This window comes from Periplaneta americana, chromosome 16 (genome assembly GCF_040183065.1).
Source record: "Periplaneta americana isolate PAMFEO1 chromosome 16, P.americana_PAMFEO1_priV1, whole genome shotgun sequence".
Lineage (NCBI taxonomy): Eukaryota > Metazoa > Arthropoda > Insecta > Blattodea > Blattidae > Periplaneta > Periplaneta americana.
In genome coordinates, this window is record NC_091132.1 from 181,644,281 (window position 1) to 181,668,352 (window position 24,072).

The window sequence follows — 24,072 nt, forward strand, 5'->3', positions numbered from 1 at the left end:
TGCGAGTCTACTACTTGATCACTGAACTACGTCGCTCGGTTTCTATTTCTTTGTACAACAGCATTATAATAGAATTAATAAAGACGAAATAGGTAAATATGTTATCAAATTTATAAACAGTTAATAATAATAATCCGTGGCGCTACAGCCCGTGAAGAGCCTAGACCGACCAGCCGGCTGCTGGCCTCACGCCCACATGTCGAAGCAGAGGTGGACGATCATCCAACCAGAATGGAGGTATCGTGTGGTTAGCACGATGATCCCCTCAGCCGTTATAGCTGGTATTCGCAACCGGATTTCGCTACCTATCGTAGCTCCCCAAGTGCATCACGATGCTGGGTGGGCACCGGTCCCATAGACTGGCCGAAATTTCATGAGAAAATTTCTTCCCCCATGAGGACTCGAACCAGCGCGCATTCCGTAACGCGAGTCCCAGACAGATGCCTTAGACCGCGACGCCACGGCGCGGGACTATGAACAGGTACTCTGAGACAAAAAACCTTACAACATACTCATGACGTCATTGTTTGGTTTGTTAAATTTTTTAAACTGTTGTTAAATATGGAAGTTAATATTTTGGAAGAAGCTTTTAAAGCTTGATTAAGTTTATTTCCCCAAAAAATTTCTCGTTGAAAGTTATAAAAGAGAGAAAGATAAGTATAATTAAATGGTTTGGGAGTAAGAAAACGAAAATGATTTCAGATACGATGGTTCTTGTCATCTACTGGAACAGGTCAGTTAATTATAATTTCACATTTCACTCGGTGAGTGGTTGTTTATGCTACCTATCAGAACAAATCGGTTAATTAAATTTTACATTTCATTCGGTGAGTAGTTTCATTTGATACCTATTAGAACAGATCAGTTAATTAAATTTTACATTTCATTCGGTGGGTAATTTTATATGATACCTATCATAACGGGTTACTTGATTAAATTTTTACATTTCATTCGGTGGGTAGTTTTATAAGATACTTTATCAGAACAGGTTGGTTGATTCAATTTTACATTTCTTTCGATGGATAGTTTTATATGATACCTATCAGAACAGATCCGTTAATTAAATTTTACATTTCATTCTGTGGATAATTTTATATGATACCTATCATAACAGGTTACTTGATTAAATTTTTACATTTCATTCGGTGGGTAGTTTTATAAGATACGTATCAGAACAGGCAAATTAATTAAATTTTACATTTCGTTCGGTGGGTAATTTTATAAGATACATATCAGAACAGGTCAGTTGATTAAATTTTAAATTTTATTTTTACGTTTAATTTTAATATTCAGAAATAAGATTGCGTTACTGTTTAATAAATATTTATTTCCTATTAGAAATTCTTTGTTTTTGATTTTAATATTGATATTATGGCATAGTATTGTTATAAATACAAAGTAGTGAATTACATAATTATTTTTCTACTAATGGGAGGTAATTGACTGTTCGTCATTCACCTATATGAAGCCAGTTATATAACTTAGACCAATTTACGGATAGAATCGTTGCCCAGGGTGCGGCACAGAAGGCTAGTCTACGTTACACCCGCAATGATATAAGATGATGGATATTTTTTGGATGCCACAAGGGAACTATGGGCCTACAATTGGCAAAACTCCGTTGTAGGAGGTTACCATACATGGAAATGTTTATCTTGTCTCAGTAGCAATAAAACCAAGTCCCTTCAAATGAGGGTGGAGATTATAGGAAGGTTGTAAATTTTCAGGATTCCTTTCAAAATCTTGTTATTGTACAGGCTGCCGGAACTCAGTTTCTTGAAAGACTAGCTCAGTGACGGAACTACACAGTACTAAGAGAGATATTTTGTCATTTTATTTTGCGCTACAGAATGTATCAACTAGTCCCTTCCGCCACTGGATGGATGGACGGGTGGAGTAACGGTCAGCGCGTCTGGCCGCGAAACCAGATGGCCCGGGTTCGATTCCCGGTCGGGGCAAGTTACTTGGTTGAGGTTTTTTCCGGGGTTTTCCCTCAACCCAAGATGAGCAAATACTGAGTAACTTTCGGTGCTGGACCCCTGACTCATTTCACTGGCATTATCACCTTCATCTCATTCAGACGCTAAATAACCTAAGATGTTGATAAAGCGTCGTAAAATAACCTACAACCTACCTACTGGATTGACGGCACCGCTCCACTCCCCCATCCCCATAACAACACATACGAAGTAAGACATTTCTCCTTTCTCTCTCTTTTCACAGTGAGACAAGATACATCACACAGGCTTTAAACCTTACCGCTATGCTGGAAGCGGAGTCTGGAGTTTCCCTCCATTAGTCTGAACCGTTGTCGCTATCAGTACGCGCTACTATTGGCTGACAATTAGGAAGGAGGAGGTGAATAGTATATTGTGTCACTCTTTAAATTTGACGCATGCGCAGACCAACGGAGTTTTGTAAGATGTTCCCCTATAGTAACCATTATTTTATTCCTTTAAAACAATTATTGTTAAGTGAAGAAGACGGAGGACGACAATTTTTTTCATCTTATAAATGCATTAAATGTATATTTAAGCCAAAAAATTGAAATAGTAACAAACATGAAAAATGCAAAATTACGTGAATAGCATATTTAATTCTTAAAATTCCTTTATTCATGTAAAAAACAAGGAAAAGCAAACTGAAGTTTTTTTTTCTTTAGTTTCTAAAAAATTCAACATGTTCTGAATTTGTGGTGTTCTTGCAATTTTCTGCATTTCACTGTAACTTACAGGTCTACTGCCGCGCCGCTATGAAATGTACACAAAGTAGTGGACATGTAGAATTTCTGCACCACTTAAAAGACATATGTATGCATATTACAACCATATGAAAAACTGAATTTGAGAAAAAATGTGACTTGTGAGTTTCTGCAATTCATTATTCATTTCTCATAATTTAATTGCTAACAGTATGTCACTGGAATAATGCTGATGTACAAACTCTTTAATTTCTGAACAACTATGGGTTTACTACCGTAATCCTTACAGTTGCACAGTTATTAAAAAATTAAAATGTAGTTACCTTCTGCCTGCCGCTTCCATGTGACGAGGTCGCATAAGTTTCAAACTGCTAATGATAGACTTTATTCACATAAAAATAAAATAAGGTGCTTATAGAGGGTATGTAGACGAATACTATTCTAACTTCAGACTGCCACTGGCGTAGCTCAGTCGGCTGAGGTGCTTGCCTGCTGATCTGGAGTTGAGCTCGGTCGTGGGTTTGATTCTCACTTGGGCCGATTACCTGGTTGGGTTTTCCCGAGGTTTTCTCAACCGTAAGACGAATGTCATGTAATCTATGGCGAATACTCGGCCTCATCTCGCCAAATACCATCTCTTTATCACCAATTCCATCGACTCTAAATAACCTAGTAGTTGATACAGCGTCGTTAATAACCAACTAAAATAACTTCGGACTGTGTAAATAAAAGTCACATTAAAATTATGTATTGGGTTTCTGTCTGAAATAACCTACCATCTTTGCGACATAAGCTACCGGTACAGAAATTCTCAGTATGCACCATTTTAGAACGAAAATAGCAAGGAAATCTACAATTTCGTTATTGCGTCGGTATGCGTTTCTTTTACCAGAAGATAATCATGCATTACCAAGGACAGGTATTTATGAAGATTAATTTTATCATTTGTGTTTTTTAATACTGGTGTCAGCGGAGATTGTTGGAAATTGATTTGTACTCTTGTTGGAGAGTAATGGAAATTTTGTAAAATCCAATTATTTTGGAATTAAAGTATTAACTCAGTACGAATATTACTTTCCAAATAATTAATCAACATTAAGGTTCGTTGGATTCTGATAAAGGTGCGGTATGGCCAATAGATAATATTTGTTGGATTGAGACGGTATTTAACACACATTCATTAAAAACGAAAAAAAAACTTGCAGCCCTCAAATTAACACTTTCAAATTATTAGTGAAATGTTGAATTCTTCGTCTTTTGAGTTCACTAATGTAATCAGAACACTTGGAATACCATGTAATGTAGCCTACTTGGATATATAACAAAATATTCAAGTGAAAAAAAATCCGAAAAAACTCAAAACCAATATGAAATCGCTATAAAACGACGCAATAGTAATAATTCGCGAATGTGTTCATATTTCGCTATTATAACACTCTATTTCGCGATTTGTCGCGATTGTTTTATCCGCATATTAAATCAGAATCACTTAGTTCGTAAATGTTAGTAAAAATCTATTGTATACTTATTATGTCGTGCTTTTCGCAATCTCCATAAATACTCGGTCCTGTGCATCACTATTTATAGACTAGGTGAAATATTTTATGGTAATATAATACACGTGATTGTGTGACTTGTAAGAAGTAGGCTAGTTTACTTCAATTTGCCTCTTGCCTCTTAAATGTTTCCTAAGAATAACTTTTTTTCACAGTTAGCTAAGATAATACATTCTCGTTAACTATGTTATTATGACTGCTTTATTACTCAATGCTATCATATTTAATTCTACATTTACACACGCGTTTTACTATAATTTAAATTGCAGGCAGTGATGTATTGTTTTCAGTAGTACTGTCATGATTAATGTGTTCTTACAAAGCGATATATCTTGAATATAAATGCGATTTGCAAGGCCTTCATGCTGTATTCATTGAGCGTGCTATCGATGAATCATGGCACTTCACTGCCGTCTACGTACAACAATCTACGGAAGAATACCAGCTGAATGTGAATATAATGCATACAGACAGAACTGATAAACTGTTCGTGCTAAAATATTAATAATAAACAGATACTTCCTACAAAACAATGGATTAACGTACGATAAAAATAATAACAATAATGAATGTTTCGATATTTTAAAAAGTAACAGGGAATTTGAAGAAAACCCTGTGATTGCGTGTAACGTCTTTATACAGGAATTATGGTAGTCTAAGGAAGGGAATGAAATAAGGTATGAATAACAGTTAATCATCCAATAATAATGCGTTGAAGTAGAAAGTACTGGGTGAACAATTCTCCGAGCGCCCGTTTCCACTGCTTGCGGTCTTTGGCGAGTCAAGCCGATAACTGCGGTGAACGTAAGTCAGGAACTCCGCAGTAAATCTACCCACAGTTTGTCGCTTAAGTTATTTCATTACTAATAAACACAGAAGAAAATAAATACTAATAAACATTTTTTAAAAATCTGCCTACATTTTATCGCGTAAGTTATTACTAATAAATACTTAAAAATAAGTACTTAAAAAGTAAAGTAAAAGTAATTTACTCATCCATATTAAGTAAAGATATTTTGGAAATGACCCCCTTCATTTTCCGTACATTTCTGGCACCTACTTAGAAAATTAGCCATTCCCTTCTTCAATTCCCTCTGAGAAATGGAAGCAATTTCTTCACTCATGTTATTTTTCAGTTAACCTAAATTGTGTGGATTTGTATTGCACACTTTGTCTTTTAATAACCCCCAGAGATAATAATCGCAAGGGGTTAAATAGAAGGATCGAGGGGACCATATGATGTTAGTGATTACTGTATCTTCGAATACTTCATGAATTTCCTGCAAGGAGACGTTGGCTGTATATGCCAACGCAGAGTCCTGCTGGAAAGTTGCGCGCGACACTACATTCCCTACAGTTAATTCACCGAAAAAGGGTAGTTTGCATATACCTCTCGCTATGAATTGCTTCTTCAAAAGAAAGATAGGGCCTATTATTATCTCGCCACAAATAGAGCACCACGCTCCTATTTTTTGGTCATGAAGGGATTCCTCGAGATGCAGGTTAGGTTTTCAGAACTCCAATATCGGTTGTTTTGTGAATTAATCTACCCATTTAGGTGAAACCACGCTTCGTCGGAAAATAAAATTAGATTATGGTTAATTTCTCCGTCATGCACACTATTCAAAATCCATTCACAGAATCTCCTCCTTGATGCAGGGTTACCCGGTTTAAGTTGTTGCACTAAATGTTATTACTTACTTACTTACTTACTTACTTACTTACTTACTTACTTACTTACTTACTTACTTACTTACTTACTTACTTACTTACTTACTTACTTACTTACTTACTTACTTACTTACTTACTTACTGGCTTTTAAGGAACCCGCAGGTTCATTGCAACTCTCACATAAGCCCACCATAGGTCCCTATCCTGAGCAAGATTAATCCAGTCTCTACCATCATATCCCACCTCCCTCAAATCCATTTTAATATTATCCTCCCATCTACGTCTCGGCCTCCCCAAAGATCTTTTTCCCTCCGGCCTCCCAACTAACACTCTATATGCATTTCTGGATTCGCCCATACGTGCTACATGCCCTGCCCATCTCAAACGTCTGGATTTAATGTTCCTAATTATGTCAGGTGAAGAATACAATGCGTGCAGTTCTGTGTTGTGTAACTTTCTCCATTATCCTATAACTTCATCCCTCTTAGCCCCAAATATTTTCCTAAGCACCTTATTCTCAAACACCCTTAACCTATGTTCCTCTCTCAAAGTGAGAGTCCAAGTTTCACAACCATAAAGAACTTATTTGAAGGTTCCGTAACAAGCTGTTTTTTACGGTGATGGGTTGTTAGCCCTTCGCCTAACCCCCAAGCTGGAGGACCACCCCTCATCGGCTGCCCGCGACTGCTTATTCAATATATTCACAGCTACCCTCCATATCTGGAGGCCGTCTCCTCGATCCGCAACCTGAGGACGCGCCATGCCTTGGTAATAGGGACCCACAATACTTGGTACAATATTATTATTATTATTATTATTATTATTATTATTATTATTATTAATTCGTCTGTGAGTAATGCCAAGTTTGTATTAATTTCCTTTCGTTACGCATGTATTGTCCATGTGTTTGTTTCGTTCGCTTCCATGTCAAATCTCAAGTCGATAACGTTATTTTCTTAAATATATTGCAACCCCCCTTTCCTTGATTATAATAAACTTTTCCAAATAGATTACGTATTATGTACAGTATATGCGCACTTTCTTTGTGCATAGGAATGACCTCGTTTATATTGTTCAGATTTATTGGGTATAACGTAGGCCCTACCTTTCATTTTTTTCTATTAATTTAGGTCGAATATACGTTACACGCAAAAAAATGTAAGCTTAAGAAACCATTATGCTTTCTGCTTGTCTTATTGTATGTGACAATAAATGTATGTATATGTCAGCTTGTCGGCTCTCTGTACGCCACCATCTAGCTTTTCTAATCCTATCTTACTTATTTTAGTGCTTTCTTCAAGTTTTAATGAACTTGCAGAAGCTTTTCAGAATCTTCGTTATGATTCGAGCATAACAGATAGCTGTTGTCTCACAGTATACAAGCAAAGGCATCTGTCCTTGTGAAGCAGGAAACCTGGGCAAGGAAATGGTCGCTGTAATTGTGCCTAAGGTAAGACCTACTCTTTATTCTGGAACAGGGTTATACAGTATTTAACGTGCTGTGAATTTGTGATATGACATAGACCTAGCTTTACTTTCCTTTGCAAGAAAGGTATACTAAGAAGACTTTTATCAACAGTAATCTCACTAGAGGTTTTGATTTATCCAGAGAAAATCAAAACTCGAGTGGGATTTAATCGACTAACTTATTACACTTGCTAAAATTCCATTTCACTAATATTAGCTTCACCAAAACGTTTGAACGGAACCGCCATTTTCAGTTGACTATCTGTGCAGGAAACAAATGACGATCGCAAAGCATCTTTTATAGTACCGGTATCGTAAAGAATTTTCAGTTTAAAATGTTGGCAAATAAAGAAACAAATGCTAGGAAAGTGATAAAAACAAGAAATGCTAGGTAAGTGATAAAATTGCAGCAATAAACAGCCATGATTGGTTGAAACACGTTCTTTCGTACCGTTTTATTGATCAAAAGTAGTATGACGTAGTAAAAGTGTAATAGTCACCTTAAAATCCATTTTAGCCACCGACGAACAGTATCACAGGTGGTAGTATCTGCTATTCTGGAGTTGCGCTCGGGCGTGTGTTCACGTCAAATAATCTAGTAGTTGATACACCGTCGTTAAGTATCGGACTAAAAAGATATTTCTTTCGGCTAATGAGGTGGAAAACGTGGAGAACTACGATGTTATATTTTACATCAAATTATCTTAAATACAAATTCCAACCAACCAACATCTTCATTTCATATTTTCCCTTATTTTACACAGAATGCCTTCAGAATTCAACACACAAACTGAGAGGCGGAGTTGAGGAGACCAAGACAAACATATTTTGCCACACAACATTGGGTCAGCGACTCTTATCCTGCTACGAAATTATCAATGTGTATTATTTAAAAATAATGTTAAAGAAAACATTAGGACTTTATTATTTCTTAATCTAAATAATTGTTTAAAGCTTCCTCCATTTACCTACACAGCTTACAGCGGCGCATCATGCATTGTCGTACCCATAACATCATTCCTGATGACACGGATTGTTTTTGCTGCTGCCATGATTCTGCGACGGAGATCTCCTCGCCGTCTACTGATGCAGCGTAAAACAAATTGCCCATGTACCCCCACAAAGAAGTCCAAACGTGTAAGGTCTGGTGATCTTTGTGACCAAGCAATTGGTCCAACACGACCAATCCATCGGTTGTGAAGATGGCTTTCGAAAACATCAATGCTCGTCTCAGTGCCAAAAGCGCATCTTCGAGCAAAATAAGGAGAGTTTCCAGGAAAGAGTGGAGGTAGATATCATTATTCAGGTGGGGCGGTAGAAAGATAATACAGGCTCCACTTATCGACTGATGACTGCGAAAGTGTCCATAGCAAGTATTGGTTGCTCACTTTTAGGTAGTGTTGGCAACTTGTATTTGTGTATAAGGGATAACTACGTGTCGCTGACCACATGTTGCCTGATAAAATGTTTGTCTTGACTTCCCCACCTGCCCTTCTCCATTTATGTGTTGGGTTCTGAAACATTCTATATAATTTCATTTGGTAGAAAGAAAAGGCTAAATTAGGATGGCGTACGAGCTGAGACGATACCAGGCTGATATAGCAAGTCAGATGTACAATGTCTCTTGTACTATTTTCATTAACTAAGGAATTATAGTACATATATGTGCTATTCGGAACAGATTTTTTTTCTCTCGAAACTTACAAACAAGTGAAATCTGTTATGAGTAGGGAACGGATTTGTAGGTGTTAAACACGAGAGATTTAGGACTTTATAAAATTCAATTTACCGAGCGGGCTAGCGGAGTGGTAGAGGGCTGGCCTTGCATTCGGGAGGTCCGGGGTTCGATTCCAGGGGCCGGCAATCATGGTTTCCTCAGTTATTTCCAGGCAAATGCCGGGATTGTACCTCTTGAAAGTCCGGCCATGGACGGCGATCCTTCCCTTAATCCTTTCATATTTGTGAGTGAATGCTGTGTAATGTCTTAAATGTTTGTGTTGTATCGGAGGTGGCCCTGGCATTGAGCTGATCCCTCATCCGGGGAGGCCCTCCATGTCCTTGTGTGGTCAAAAAAGTATGGATGTGATCCACAGTTTAATTCCTCTCCCGACAGGTCGCGGCCCTGTAAGGCCCGGGTGGCGTGGGTCGTGTAAATGAACCTACAAGGGAGAGGTTAAACTCAGGGAAAGAAAAAAAGAAAGAAAGAAAGAAAGAAAGAAAGAAAGAAAGAAAGAAAATTCAATTTAGAACTTTTAGGAGTTTATATAAAATTAACAATTAATAATTTTAATTTTGGCAAATATTCTATTTTATACCTCTGACTGAGGTTCTGGCTGATAAGTATATCTATTATCAGGCAGTACATCTCATTTGACAATGTGTCAGAGGAAGAACAATTGTTTGTATGCATCTGAAGTCTGATTAGGGAAATATGTAACTAATCGGCGATGTATGCGTTGGAGGGGGAAAGGAACTGGCCATTATCTCCTGACCTAGTTGCCTCATGAGTGATGCCTTATTGTGTTACGTACTTATGAGGTTGAGGTTCAAACCTGTCTTCGGACAGTTGATTAAACGACGACAAAAACAACAATAATTGTATTTTAGGTGAAATTTATGTACAAAGAATTGGTGCTGACAATGATTGCTACCGAACTGAAGACTCAGATCCTTTCAGTGAGAGAGATTGATTGTTGGTTGATTATTGAGTTTCATTTCGCATAGCGGGGATGCATTGAAGCGGAAATTAATTTGTAAGCTCTCGCCTAATCTGAACAACCTACCACTCCTTTTATCTTAGGATGAACTTTTTCAAACGAACTTGGGTTCCAGGAAATTCCCTCCCCTTCTAAAACCAGTATGGAAGAAACTTGCCAGACCAGTATTTTTCCGTAAGAATAGCATTTTTGTCATTTTTGGGCATTTTTACACTTTTAGTACCGGTATTTTTATTTTAAATATACGCATAATACTAAGAAGGCGCTTTTAGGGCACAAACATTGTTTTTAGGCATTTATAGGAGTTTATGGTTCATTTAGGCATTTTAGATCCTATAGAACTTTAATACGGGGATCCTATGTGTATGAAACGTAGAGATATCTGAACAACATAGTCTAGGAGGGAGCTAGCAATCCGTTTCCTAGTTACGAGGTTTATTGCCTTATGTAGAGAATGCTATCTCAACCGAGGAAATCGAACTGATTCCATCAATTTCAACTTGCGTTACTAACGGGACTTGTGACCGCGAGGATAATACTTCCTTCCGCCACAAAGGAAAAGAAAAACTAAAGTTATTCGATTTCGTCTGTTGAATTCTCTGAATAACAACGCTTCAGTTGTGGTCAACATTTCAAACAAAAATAGGTCGCGAGTACTGCTGAAATTCTTTGTTTTATATTTCTGTCATCACGACATAGTAATTAACTGGAAAGATACAATTTAAAGGGGATGAAGAGGGGGGAGTAATTTCAAGCGTCCCAATTGGATTATGTCATCTCATGCAATGTCTGAAGTAGTTTGTTTTATGGAACCTAGAACAATACGTGCAATGGCAAGAATATCCCTCTCACCGCTTCTTCATCTCTGAAGGTCATTACAAGGTATAATGCACGCTAGTGACGTATAATTCAAGAGATTTTCCATCCATAACAAGACCTCCAACTTATGATTGTAGCATACTATGTTTTAATTATTTAACCTAGAGGTTTCGGAGAAAAAGCATCTAATTTTAAGTAATACCTAATAGACATATTTCAAGCAGAGGAAACCACAGTTTACTTCAATTCTTCTTCTTCTTCTTCATTATACTAGGTGTAGAGAAAGTATAAAATTAGAATTATGTTGTCAGCATATTCGATTCAGAACAGTGGTTGTGACATGTTGTCTACTAGCCTGTGTGAAACAATGTCGGGTTATTTGAAGCCCTTCTACACGAAGTGCTCAAAGCCTATGACTAATTGGTTAAATTGTATTGTGTAGGGTGACCAGACGTGCGTAGAATTGTGGATACAAAAACTTGCCCAATTCTTTCATAAAAATGAACTGAACGCGCTTTGGGACCACGCTCTTTAATTTTAGACATTATTCGCCATAACCTAGGATTTTTATAAGAAATGTTCATTCCAAATTCTTTTAAAATGTTATTTAACGTCAGAAAGTTCCTGTTTTACTTAAGTTATTAACTGTTCCACAACTTCATTATATGAGGAGCTCGATATCAAAGTTGGACAACTCCAGTTTTGCTTTTTTTTTACAGGAGAGGCAAAAAAACTAGATCCTTGGAAACCAATGTTACCGTTATACGTACATTTTTTTTTACATTCTCATGGGTCATAAAATATTTCTTCAGCCGAAATATTTCTTCAGTCTCAAAATGCGATTAAAATTAATATTCAGGTCGAAATTTAAATTCTACACATCCAACCAAAAAGTCAGAAACTAAACACACTAGAACAATACGAAATATACAAACACACAAAAACACATCCAAATGAAATTCTGAACACACAACTCAATTTCAGAACACACACATTCTTTGACTCAATGACGTTATACAGTAGTTATTACCGCTTTGACTCCACATTACACTACACAAACACACCCCCACAGGAAACAAAACAAAAAGCGCCAAGACCAGCAACAACCAGTTCTGATTATGGCCAATAGCAGGCCTAAACATGTTAACAAGGTAACGTAAAATTTAACACGTGAAAGACACATAATACGTTTTCGAAATTTAAGTTTAAAAAGTGGAGTTGTCCATCTCTGAACCTAAGTCATAGAGTTGTCTGTTTTTTAAACCAAATGAAGCCATATTTAAAGTGGAGTTGTCTGTTTTTTTAAATCAAACGCACCCATATTTAAAGTGAAATTGTGTACTTTTCAATCTAAGTCGCTTCTATCTCGGTTTCAAAGCAAATTTACGTAAAACAGTATGTCTTATTCGTCCACAAACCGATTATATAAACAATCAGCCGTCTTGGATTCGCGATGCGTGATGGGAAAAGGTAGTACGAATGTGGACTTCTCATTGGCTACTGAAGGAATTGTCCTAATTTGAAACCAAGCCACAGTAAAGTTGTCTACCTACATTTTGATGCTAAAGCGCACAATTAAGTGCTATTTTCGCTGTTTGTCCGTTTTTGAACCTAAACAATAATTCCAGAATCGCATTCAGCACACAAAATTCTGTGAGAAACAATCAATGTCTCGAAATCGCAAAAAAATTGAGTTGTTTAACTTTGGTACTATGCTCCTCATATATTATCTGTGCATGATTTATTTTCAAAATGTTTCTTCCTTATCCTCCAAGCATCTTTTACTTTTCATCTTATTTATTTCCTTCTCAATCTCAGAAATAAGTATCGAGTATAATATTGGTAGGCTAATTTTGATAATAATAATAATGATTGATGATGATGATGATGATGATAATAATAATAACAATAATAATAATAATAACAGTATGGTAATAATAATAATGATCATATAATAATAATAATAATAATAATAATAATAATAATAATAATAATAATAATGCGTTCTTAGAGTTATTAACCTAGCATTTAATTTTCACTAGACATTCACACAGCTGCTTTCTAAATCTAAGCAAGTTTCATCATAGGCTATTTCCCTGAAACAGTCGCATTAGTCTGCAGTTGGAGAGTAATGCTGTCATCTACGTCTTGATGAAATTGTTTCATGGCAGATCGAGTTTCTTACGTGCATTTCGGGAGGACAGTTTCGACTATTTCTCTTATGAAAGTGAAAATGGGGGACAATATTAATCTCTCTTAATTTCCAGGTACTATATTCTTTAATTGCTCGGCATGATTAAATTTATGTATTTTCTCATTTTTTTCTGTTGAAGTATTCAATAAGTTCCTGATAAAGAATAATACTACGGCAATTTTATTAATGCAATCCCCCTTTAATTTTGTTCACTAATGCATATAGGCCTAATACACCTATTTTGCAACAGTTTCGTTGAGAATTCCACATGCCGTAACCATTTTTTATTGTACATTGTCCACATCCGTGGAGTAACAGTCAGCGCGTCTGGCCGCGAAACCAGGTGGCCTGGGTTCGAATCCCGGTCGGGGCAAGTTACATGGTCGAGGTTTTTTCCGGGGTTTTCCCTCAACCCAATATGAACAAATGCTGGATAACTTTCGGTGCTGGACCCAGGACTCATTTCACCGGAATTATCACCTTCATTTCATTCAGACGCTAAATAACCTAGATGTTGATACAGCGTCGTAAAATAACACAATAAATATTGTAAATTTTCTAAACGTTTGGATTTATAGTTGAATTATATTCCCGTTATCATTATTACCGTCTGTTCTATCGTAATTTGGAGGACTTGATTAAATTTCGACATACCATACCAAATTTCACATTAAATCAGGGCTGGACACTAAGAGCGAATTCTTCTTTCTCATGGGGACCCATATGACTTCTCTTCAACCCCTTTCTTCCCCGCCGAACACCGCGCAGCGTTGATGCCATGACGGATGAATATTAAGCGTCCCAGTTTAGAGTTTGAATTCTCTCCCGGTGCCCAGCCCTTCATTAAATAATAGCTTATGTTCGATACAGAGGAAACAAAGCCATAAATATCCATTATGAATAAATATCCATTAGGTTTGGAGATAATTTCGTTCCAGCCAAATACAAAATAATATAAAAATACTACAAAAATAGTTATTTAAATATTTTTTTACGTTTAGGCCTATATTATTCCAAGATTATAAGTACTAATAGGCGCAGTTATTGTTATGACTATAGGTAGGGATTCTATACACTAAGCTTTTATCATATTTGTATGTAATTGAGAGAGAAATGTAATTCTGTATCTTTAGACTTCTGCTTTGTTGATGTTAGAGTTTTATTTAGTGGGAGTTCGTATCAACGACAGAGCAGTTCTTTCATATAGCATGTGTAGGAAATTGTTTCAGTTGCTGAAATAATTATTTATATAGTTATGCATATGTTTATTATTATTATTATTATTATTATTATTATTATTATTATTACTTAGTAATTAAAATAAATTTTAATACACACATTACCGTTTTATAAAACGGTGGAAGTTCTGATGTTAACATGAATCTTAGGCATAGCCTCTAACAAAGTCTGATAATCAAACATTGAAATGTCAAAAATACGTTTAGGCCTACTGAGGTCGGTACATGGATTCTTTCAAAGTGATCAAAAAAGGAATGATTTAAAAATATATAATTTGAATGAAAAATAAATACAAATGAAACGAACTGATTTCAGCATAAAGAATGGCCGAAAACCGCATCTCTGAAAATAATTTTATTATAAATCTCCTAAACGTGGAAACGCAGGAAGACCAAGACTACGTTGGAAGAATTTCCCAGATATTTCAATAGAGTGTGGAAATGTCGATCACGACGACGATGATGATAATGATGATGATGATGGTGATACTTAATATCCATTATCTACATACAAATAATTGAATTAGGATGAATAATTGCAACTGCAGTAAATTTAATAGTTATTGGAATACAATTGTTATTCTTAAAATTCTCAGGAAGATAATTCGTCCACGAGGATTCAGGCGTCGTAATTTAATTTCGTTTGTTTAGAAATACGGTGAGAATAGATATAGGAAGGAATGCATCATTGACGGTCGCTATTGGCTACGATTCGAAAAACTACAAAAAACAACTCATTCACCTAAGTGGAGAAACGAATAAAAAATAATTCGTAGATAATTGACTTGTGGGGAGGGTGTCCTTGGACGAATAAGCAGGTGTCTCAAGTTGCGGCCAATCAGGGCTTGATATCCGGTTCCGGTGATGGAGGAAATCATTCATATTTGGTAGCGCCACGGTGCTTGCCCTCTGAAGTACCACGCCCCCTGGCGTTGGAAAGGGTTCACCTTTTCACAATGTGTTTTAATGTTATTAATTATTATCGACGACAGGCACTACAATTATTAACCTATACGAGGATTACTTAAAGAATTAAGAGAAGTCATACTCACTGCCTTCAATGAATTGGGGTTCGCTTCATTTTTCTGTTTGTAGCACGGGCTTTCTTCCTCGCAGAGAACGTAAATTAAAATAATTGCATTTATTAAAATTATAGCTTATTTTAACTTTATGTTAATTCAGTAATTATAATTAGTTGCCTTTGATGGTCGAATGATCCTCATGCTTGCTGTTAGATTAGAAGTTCGTGTTTCAAATCCGGTCAAGAACTATGCATTTGGGCAAAAGAAGCTCTTAAAATGGCGTCCTTCGGAACATAAGTAAAGACGGATAGTGTGCAGTGGTGTATTTCTAAACAAAAAAGTGCCCTGGCTCTGGGATTTCGGTAGTAGGCCTATAGTAGAGGAGGTAAGATCTGTCCTGTGACCTCATCACGCGCCATTGCTATATCACCAATGGGTATGGAGGGGGAAAATAAGTATTTAATCTAAGCCTTTGTGAATGAAACTAGTAATTTTTAAAAGTTTTCTAAACCTTGAACTAGGTTATAATTTTACTTTAAAAAGCATAAGAAAGTAGAATATTTTGTTTGTCATATTTCCCTCGGAATATTCCCTTGAAGGCATATTATTGAGTAACACGTTGTAAATCCATCTCCTCATAGATTGAAGCAGTGTTTTCCGCTTAAATTTACCAATAATGCTTGAGAAAGACTTGCTAACCACAAATTATTAATTAATTTGTTTAATAGTTTTTAAATATATTGTGTTTATTTCCGGAATATAGAATTAGCCACCGGCGTAGCTCAGGCAGTAGCGCGACTGTCTACTGATCCGGAGCTGGACTCTGGTGTGGATTTGATTCCCGCTTGGGCTGATTATCTGGTTTGGGTTTTCCTGAGGTTTTCCCGAACTGTAAGGCGAATGTCAGATAATCACATGAAAAATTCTCGACCTCATTTCGTCAAATACTATCTATTACGCTAAATAACCTAATAATTGATACAGCGTTGTTAAATAACCTACTAAAATACAATATCGTATTTGTAACCTTTAGTTAGGCCTTAGGTTATATTACAAAATTTGATTTGAAACAAATTTCCATTACATTTAGAGTTCGTTACTACTTTAAACATACAGCGAGGAAGTAGATGTGTAGCTTATAGTTTGCACTGTTCTATTTAATAACTCTTTAGATTCTAAAATAATAGTAAATAACAGGAAACGTAGCACTAATACTACTTGTCGTGTGTAATAGGGGCTCACATCATCTTAAATGCTGAAACCTGGACGATAAACCACCAAAGTGTACTTCTGGTGTATACTCTGGTGTACTTGAAAGTGGCGCTACAGTGGGTTCTGATATTACTAGACCTCTCTGAAGGTACTGGTGACACTGACTCAATCACACTGTAGGAAGCAACTCTCTGGAATCTATGGAGCTTATTAGTGCTAACTTTGGATCAGATTGTTTGTACACGTGTGCCTGTGCGATCTGTGCGTATACGCAGGAGTTAAAATATTTAAGACATTTCTATAACAAAATCACGGTAATAATAATAATAATAATAATAATAATAATAATAATAATAATAATAATAATAATAATAATAATAATAATGATGATGATGATGATGATAAATACCATCATCATCACCAACACCACCATCACCACCACCACCACCAACAACAACACCAACGCCACCAACATCATCACCATCACCATCACCAACACTAAAAACAACATCGCCACCAACACCATCACCAACAAGAACAACACCACACACCAACAACACTACAAAGAACAATAACACCACTAACAACACCACCACCACCACCAAGAACAATAACACCAACACTACCACCACCATCCAAGAATTAGTTTTAAATTATATTCCGTCATCTCACTTGAATGTGACAGAAGGAAAATAATTGTTTACATTTGAAGTGTGATTAATGTAATATGTAACTAGTCGGGATGTTTGCAATGTAGGGGGGAAGGATCTGGCCACCCTACCTATTAAAAAAAATTTAAATTTTAAATTCTGCAGTGCTCGGGAAAAGTGACAGATGCCAGTTTCCACAAACCTTTTTTGATAATTTATTGACAACGTACACTGGTTTATGTCGATTTGATTTTTTTCTGTATGAATTATTGTAATGGGAGGAATACTTACGTATTTTTTTTCCAAGCGAGCGGATGTTCCGTAAGTTGTCAATAAATTATCAAAAAAGGTTTGTGGAAACTGACTTGTGTCACTTTTCCCAAGCACTACAGAATTATGGTTTATTTAACGACGCTCGGAACTGCCGAGGTTATATCGGCGTCGCCGATGTGCCGGAATTTTGTCCCGCAGGAGTTCTTTTACATGCCAGTAAGTCTACTGACATGAGCCTGTCACATTTAAGCACACTTAAATGCCATTGACCTGGGCCGGGATCGAACCCGCAACCTCGAGCACAGAAGGCCAGCGCTATACCGACTACGCTACCCAGGCTAACTCTACCCATTATCTCCTTGCCTAGTTGCCTCATGAGCGCGTTATTGGCGTCAGTTATGAGGTTCAGACCTGTCTTCGGAGAATTGACTAAATAAAATTATAATTTCTGATTATACTGCATGTAACTTATAAACTTATATATTCAAGACATAATCATAAGATCTTCCTTAGATTCTATTATTAGAAAAGTTTGTATGTTAATGGTTACGGTATTCCTTTAATTAAAACATTACTAACTCTTTGTATTGAATGAGTCAATTATGCCCGTCAACAGAGTCCGGTTTGGATCCTATCTGTAGCGCTGTTATGTCACCTCGCTATTGTTGTCATAGACCATAGTCTTGTGTTTTCCCACAAAAAAAATGAAGGCCGATTCCCGTGTCCTTGCTTTCATACAAAAGATTAAATTTAATTAATCACTTCCCGACCTCCTCAAGACGCATCCTGTTACGCAATTGCTTCACAAAATGGCGACTGCTATGTTATATAAATTTAGAGCGGCTTAACCTATAAACCAGGTTCTCTCTTTGAAATTTTGAATTTTGCTGTATGCATAATATGTAAAATAATTTCAGTTGTCCGTGATTGTCTTGCAGTAAAAACTGACATCCATAATTTATTGGGCACATTCGTTTAATAAAATTAGTAGTCTATTTCTTAGACGTATGAATAAATCTCTAAAGGTGCATCTACACGGTTCAACTTTTCTTTCAACTTCAAGCATTCAAGCAATGCATGCAAGAGTGAACGAAACGTATTCAATTGTGCATGCTTTTTTCCACTAAAAATGGGAGCGCATGCGGCAATTGAAAGCTAACCATCGCCGGTGGGTATCTTGTGCATATTTCGTTCAACAGTAGCATGTAGCGAGCAGCTGATTGTTTTTTGTCTATGGTTTTAGATGGCCGTGAATAAACTGAACATTCTTTTGTTTGATGATTGTGGACCTTTAAAGCTGAAAATGGCGGCAAGTACGATTAGCTTGATTGAAGATTGTCGAAAATACGAGTGCCTATGGAGTGTTCAATAACAATTTTACGAATCAAGTAGGCCTAAATATGGGATTGATATTAATATATAATATCATAGAGAAATAAATAGTAGTGAACATGATATTCAACACGACGCACCGTGTAGACACAAAATCTGCATGCATCTTAATTGAACGTTCGTTTTCAACTTGATTCTTTCAATATTTTGCCCAGATTGCATGCGTAAACGCATGTAAACTGAACCGTGTAGATCAGGAATGTCAAAACGCCTGCACTGCGTGCCCTCAAGAACCGGCACATTTCTTTAAGAGCGATGATTGTACTTTATCTTGCTGCTAAGTGAACCTTGTTGGCTTTATTATTGCTTGTACCATAGTATGAACACGTAGATGCACCTTAAGATACACGAATGAATTAACTTAGTAACGATAGGATATAACAATTAATACATTTTAGTACCTTCTGGGTATAACAATTAATAAATTTAGCACATTTTTTTAAATATACGACAAAGAAATTGTTTTTGTTAGACGATAGTGTAATTACATCCAGTGTTAGCTTTCTGCTTTTTGTATGTAAAATTCTAAAGCATTAATTCGATTTTTGTTGACTAATTACGGTTTGTTAACATAATACTCGTAAATATGCTATAATTATTGTTTTTCAAGTAAAGTTAAAGTAAAGTGATAAAGCATAGTAAATTCTTGTTCGCAGAGCTGTTGTACAATCATTTTAGTTATTTCTTTATGTTCCGGTAATATTTGTTGACCCCGTAGAAATATTTCACTTCAATTCTGCAGTGCCTGGGAAAAGTGACATAAGTCAGTTTTCACAAACCTTTTTTGATAATTTATTGACAACTTACACTGGTGTATGTCGATTTGATTTTTTTCTGTATGAATTATTGTAATGGGAGGATTACCTATGTATTTTTTTTCCAAGCGAACGGATGTTCCGTAAGTTGTCAATAAATTATATTATCAAAAAAGGTTTGTGGAAACTGACTTGTCACCTTCCCGAGCACTACAGAATTATAAAATACAATTTTCCTTTGCTTGTGTAATAGTTGAATCACTACATTGTAGATGACGTTTCCATGCTGCTTCAGAGTCTCATGGCCCGTATCCACCGACTTTGGTGTACTAGAAAGTGGCGCTAGAGTGAGGCTTGATATTACTAGACCTCTGTGAAGGTGCCAGTGACACTGGCTCAGTCGCACTGTAGGAAGCAACTCTCTGGAGTATGTCGTACCTGTTTTAGATTAAAGGGAATTGAATTGAGGGGCTTAGAACAAAAAGCAGTTAAGTGACATTATTAAAAAAAATGAGGTAAGTGCGTGTTGTGATAACCCAAAAGGATGTTTCTTTGGGATAAAATCAGGTAAGTGATCACACTGTGCAGTGCTGCTATAGGGGCATCATTTCACCAAACTAGTGTATAATATTCCATTGCATGTAGAACTTTAACTGTAATTTCCTCAAAGCTAGGTTTCCGTCACTTGCCTGCTTTTGTTCTAAGCCCCTCAATTAATGAATTAAGTAATTATCACTTGCTTATTCAGAAATTGTTACCTGAAATTGACCAAGTGTAATGCACTTTGGGACACATTAAAATGTACAAAACTGCCACAAAGTTGACACACACTTCTGACATTACGTTATGCAGGAATGTATTTTGCAGCGATACAAAAGCATATGCTTTCTTTGAGAAGTACGTGAAGAGATTCATTGTCTCTGAAAATGGCTTTCATAGAAAGGTTGATGTAATTGTCATCAATAAAATAACTCAGAAAGCGATGGTCTTAACCTTACGATATGTTTTGAGCAAAACAGAAGCCATACACAGCAGATAAATGGTGATAAGCGAGCTAGCGAAGAAATACCTACCAAAATTAACATGTAGTGTTCTTAAATCTCTTAATATTTATCTTTTATAAGATACAGAAGATTGTGATGGAAATTCTTAAGGCCTCTCTTCATTTATAAACATGTTCATTTATAAACACATAAAACTTTGAAGTTTACAAAACGAATAATTATTTTGCTTCTATTAATTTTTATTAAATTTTCATGTTAGTATTTCCGAATCCTAGTGGTCAACCTCACTTAAAGAGTCTTGAAAAAGTCTTAGTAGTCTGTTTTAAACGATAAGTTATTACTATCCACAATTTATGTTATGAATTGTTATAATTTGAAAGACATACGTAAATAAAATATGCACCAAAATAAGAATGTTGTTCTTGTTGGTTAATTGTCCGAAGACAGATTTGAACCTCTCAAGTGACACCAATCAGGCATCACTCATGAGGAAACTAAGCCAGGAGATAATGGGATAGCGTGGCCAGTTCCTTTCCCCCCATCATTGCATACTTCGCTGACTAGTAACATATTACACTAATCAGACTTCATTTGTATACAAATAATTGTTCTTTCTCTGATACATATCGTCAAGTGAGATGTACTGCCTGATAATAGATGTACAGTAGTGGCAAAAAAAAACCGGACCGACCCTTGTAGCTGATTTCAGAGCCTTGTTCACTCCAGAGCACGATAGACTGGTAACTTAGACTTTCGTGGTTCGAATCCTGCATGGGAAGGAAACTTTTTTTTTTTTTTTTGTTCCTTATTCAAATTTATTCCCAATACTTTTCGATTGCAGCGATATTTTACTACTTAAATAACTTAATATTCCCAGAACATGAATTTTACTAGTAATCGAAAACCATCTGTATCATGTGTTCAATAATGGTGCGTGGCTTAGTCGCATAGACACGATCCTTGATGAATTCCCAGATAAAGAAGTCCAGGGAAGTCAAATCAGCTGATCGCCGAGGCCAACAAATTGGGTCTGTGCGACCGATCCACCTGCCTGGAAACACTTCGTCTACGGAATAAGCGCTTAATTTGAGCGACACTGTTTCCAAGTTCAAACCAGGCAGCAATTTTTCTCTTCTGCAATAACGTTAAGCGGCTGCGTGGCATTTTATCATTCCAGTCTGTCACAACAATGTGTATAGGCATGGCCGTGTGCCATTATCTTTGGCGTATAGAAGGCCATGCTCCAGGTTATTTTAAGTCCTTGGCGTAAAGAAGGTCACGCTCCAGGTCATTTTAAGTTGGCATCAAATGCACATTACACATGGATAAGTAGCTTCCTCTGCCGGCGGGGGTGGGGGGGGAGGGTGTTTGTTTCCAAATCGACTGTACGGCACCGGAAAGGGTTGTTTCTCGTGGGGATGAACATAATTTCAATCCAAAATAGTTGATTTTTCGATAGACTCCTTACTTATGAAAGATTTTGTAATTTGAAATTATTAACATTTGTTCCTTCTTTTGGTGTTGTTTACGTTTTATTGTGGTATGTATAGCCGTTTTATGATTAAATTTAAATAAAATAAATACTGGGTTTTATAAAAACATGGTGTCCACTTTTTCCCTAAAGAAAGTGATTAAAATCCCACAAGGAATTATGGTCACCCTACACACGGTTTAATAATAAATAATGACATATTATAATAGTCACTAAATGCGATTAAATAAATAAATAAATAAATAAATAAATAATAAAGTTATAATAATTTCGAGGGAAAAACTGTTCCGGGGCCGGGCATCGAACCCGGGACCTTTGTTTTAACGTACCAACGCTCTACCAACTGAGCTACCCGGGAACTCTACTCGACACCGATCCAATTTTTCCCTCTATATCCACAGACCTCAAAGCGGGCTGACAACAGTCAAGCAACAAACTTCGAGTGCACACTATAGTCGCGACGCTGTTATTCCCGGCGTGACTCCTTCTCTTTGCTTACGTCTTAGGAATTCAAGGCTCTATAAAGTCTAGGTAGGTAGTATCGTTCGCCATTTTTGTTGTTTCGTTGTCGAGCTACCAGACGAGGGATCTATTTGCCGCACCGTTAAACATTATCATGTCGTAGCTCCTATGATAATAAATCAAACGCACTTTAATTCTGCAAATAATTGAGCGGCAAATAACGTCCTCGTGTGCTTTCTGCGAACGCCAACGAAAGAGCCAAAATGGCGGGCGATTATATATTAAGTATTTATCCAGCCTTAGAAAATGCTTTACATCTTCATCAGCGAATCACAAGACGCACACGTTTAAATGTAGCCGACCTGCAACGTGATTGGCTGCCGGAAATTAGAGCGACGGGACTATAACTCCGTGTGACTTAAATTGTGGTTTTCTGTTAACGAACAGTGACGTGTATTATGCAAATCAAGATTTCAGGTATAACTCCCTGTAAAGTTGATTTCAATAATTTCGAGGGAAAAATTGTTCCGGGGCCGGGCATCGAACCCGGGACCTTTGGTTTAATGTACCAACGCTCTACCAACTGAGCTACCCGGGAACTCTACCCGACACCGATCCAATTATATTCGTGATTTTTTTGCTAGGAACAACGCGTAGATATTTCCATTTTTATTTTGTTGCTATTGCGATGAGTGATTTTTGTAAATGTTTATCCATTTGTTGTTTCTAGAAACAGTAACATGAATATGAATGATAACTTTATAATAATGAAATATTCAATAGCCTATTAAATCGTTATAATTTGTTTTTATTACAACGGTTTTTTTTTATATGTGTTGGATAAAATGTTGTATGTCACACGACAGTAAACAGATTTCATGCACTTGTGGAAATTATAAATAGTTCACTCTTGAATAAAATCCTACTTAACTCTCTTGTAGCATAATTACTATTAATTTCTTATTCATTTTACATTTATTAGGTGTATTGTTCATATTAAACATTGCATCACTTAAAGTGTGTTTCTTGAGTTTTTTGTATACGTAAAATATAGGCCTATTGCTTTTAAGTATGTTGTTGATCGAAACATAAATCTTACTTAACTTACGGTATTGCAGTGTATTGATGAATGTTGCGATGAATGTTTTCTGAACGCATAATAACCCCACTGTTTGCCAGTGACGAAGCTAAGGTGTAAATACTGAGTAGGCTGAAAAAAACCTGCTTACCTTACATCTTTTTATATAGCAGATGTTTCTCGACTTTTCTATCAAAATATTTTTGTAACACAGATCCCACAAGAAGATGATGACCATTCATTTTCACCCCCAAAAGAATACAGAAATAACAATATAATTTATTTGTCTCAGAGCATCATGTTAGCCAAGGATATTTCTTATACCACGAAAATTGAAAATTGAAATTTCGTTTTTCTCCATCCGCTAT

At 36.4% G+C, this 24,072-nt stretch overlaps 1 protein-coding gene and 1 non-coding gene across 5 annotated transcripts in view; one reads left to right on the forward strand and one right to left on the reverse strand.

The window, feature by feature from the left end:
- LOC138692173 (serine-rich adhesin for platelets-like) overlaps positions 1-24,072 on the forward strand; it is a 451,935-nt gene that overhangs the window by 36,832 nt on the left and 391,031 nt on the right. The window lies entirely within an intron of this gene.
- On the reverse strand, positions 23,152-23,224 carry TRNAN-AUU (transfer RNA asparagine (anticodon AUU)). The gene has a single exon. It is a non-coding gene; the product is annotated as a tRNA-Asn (tRNA).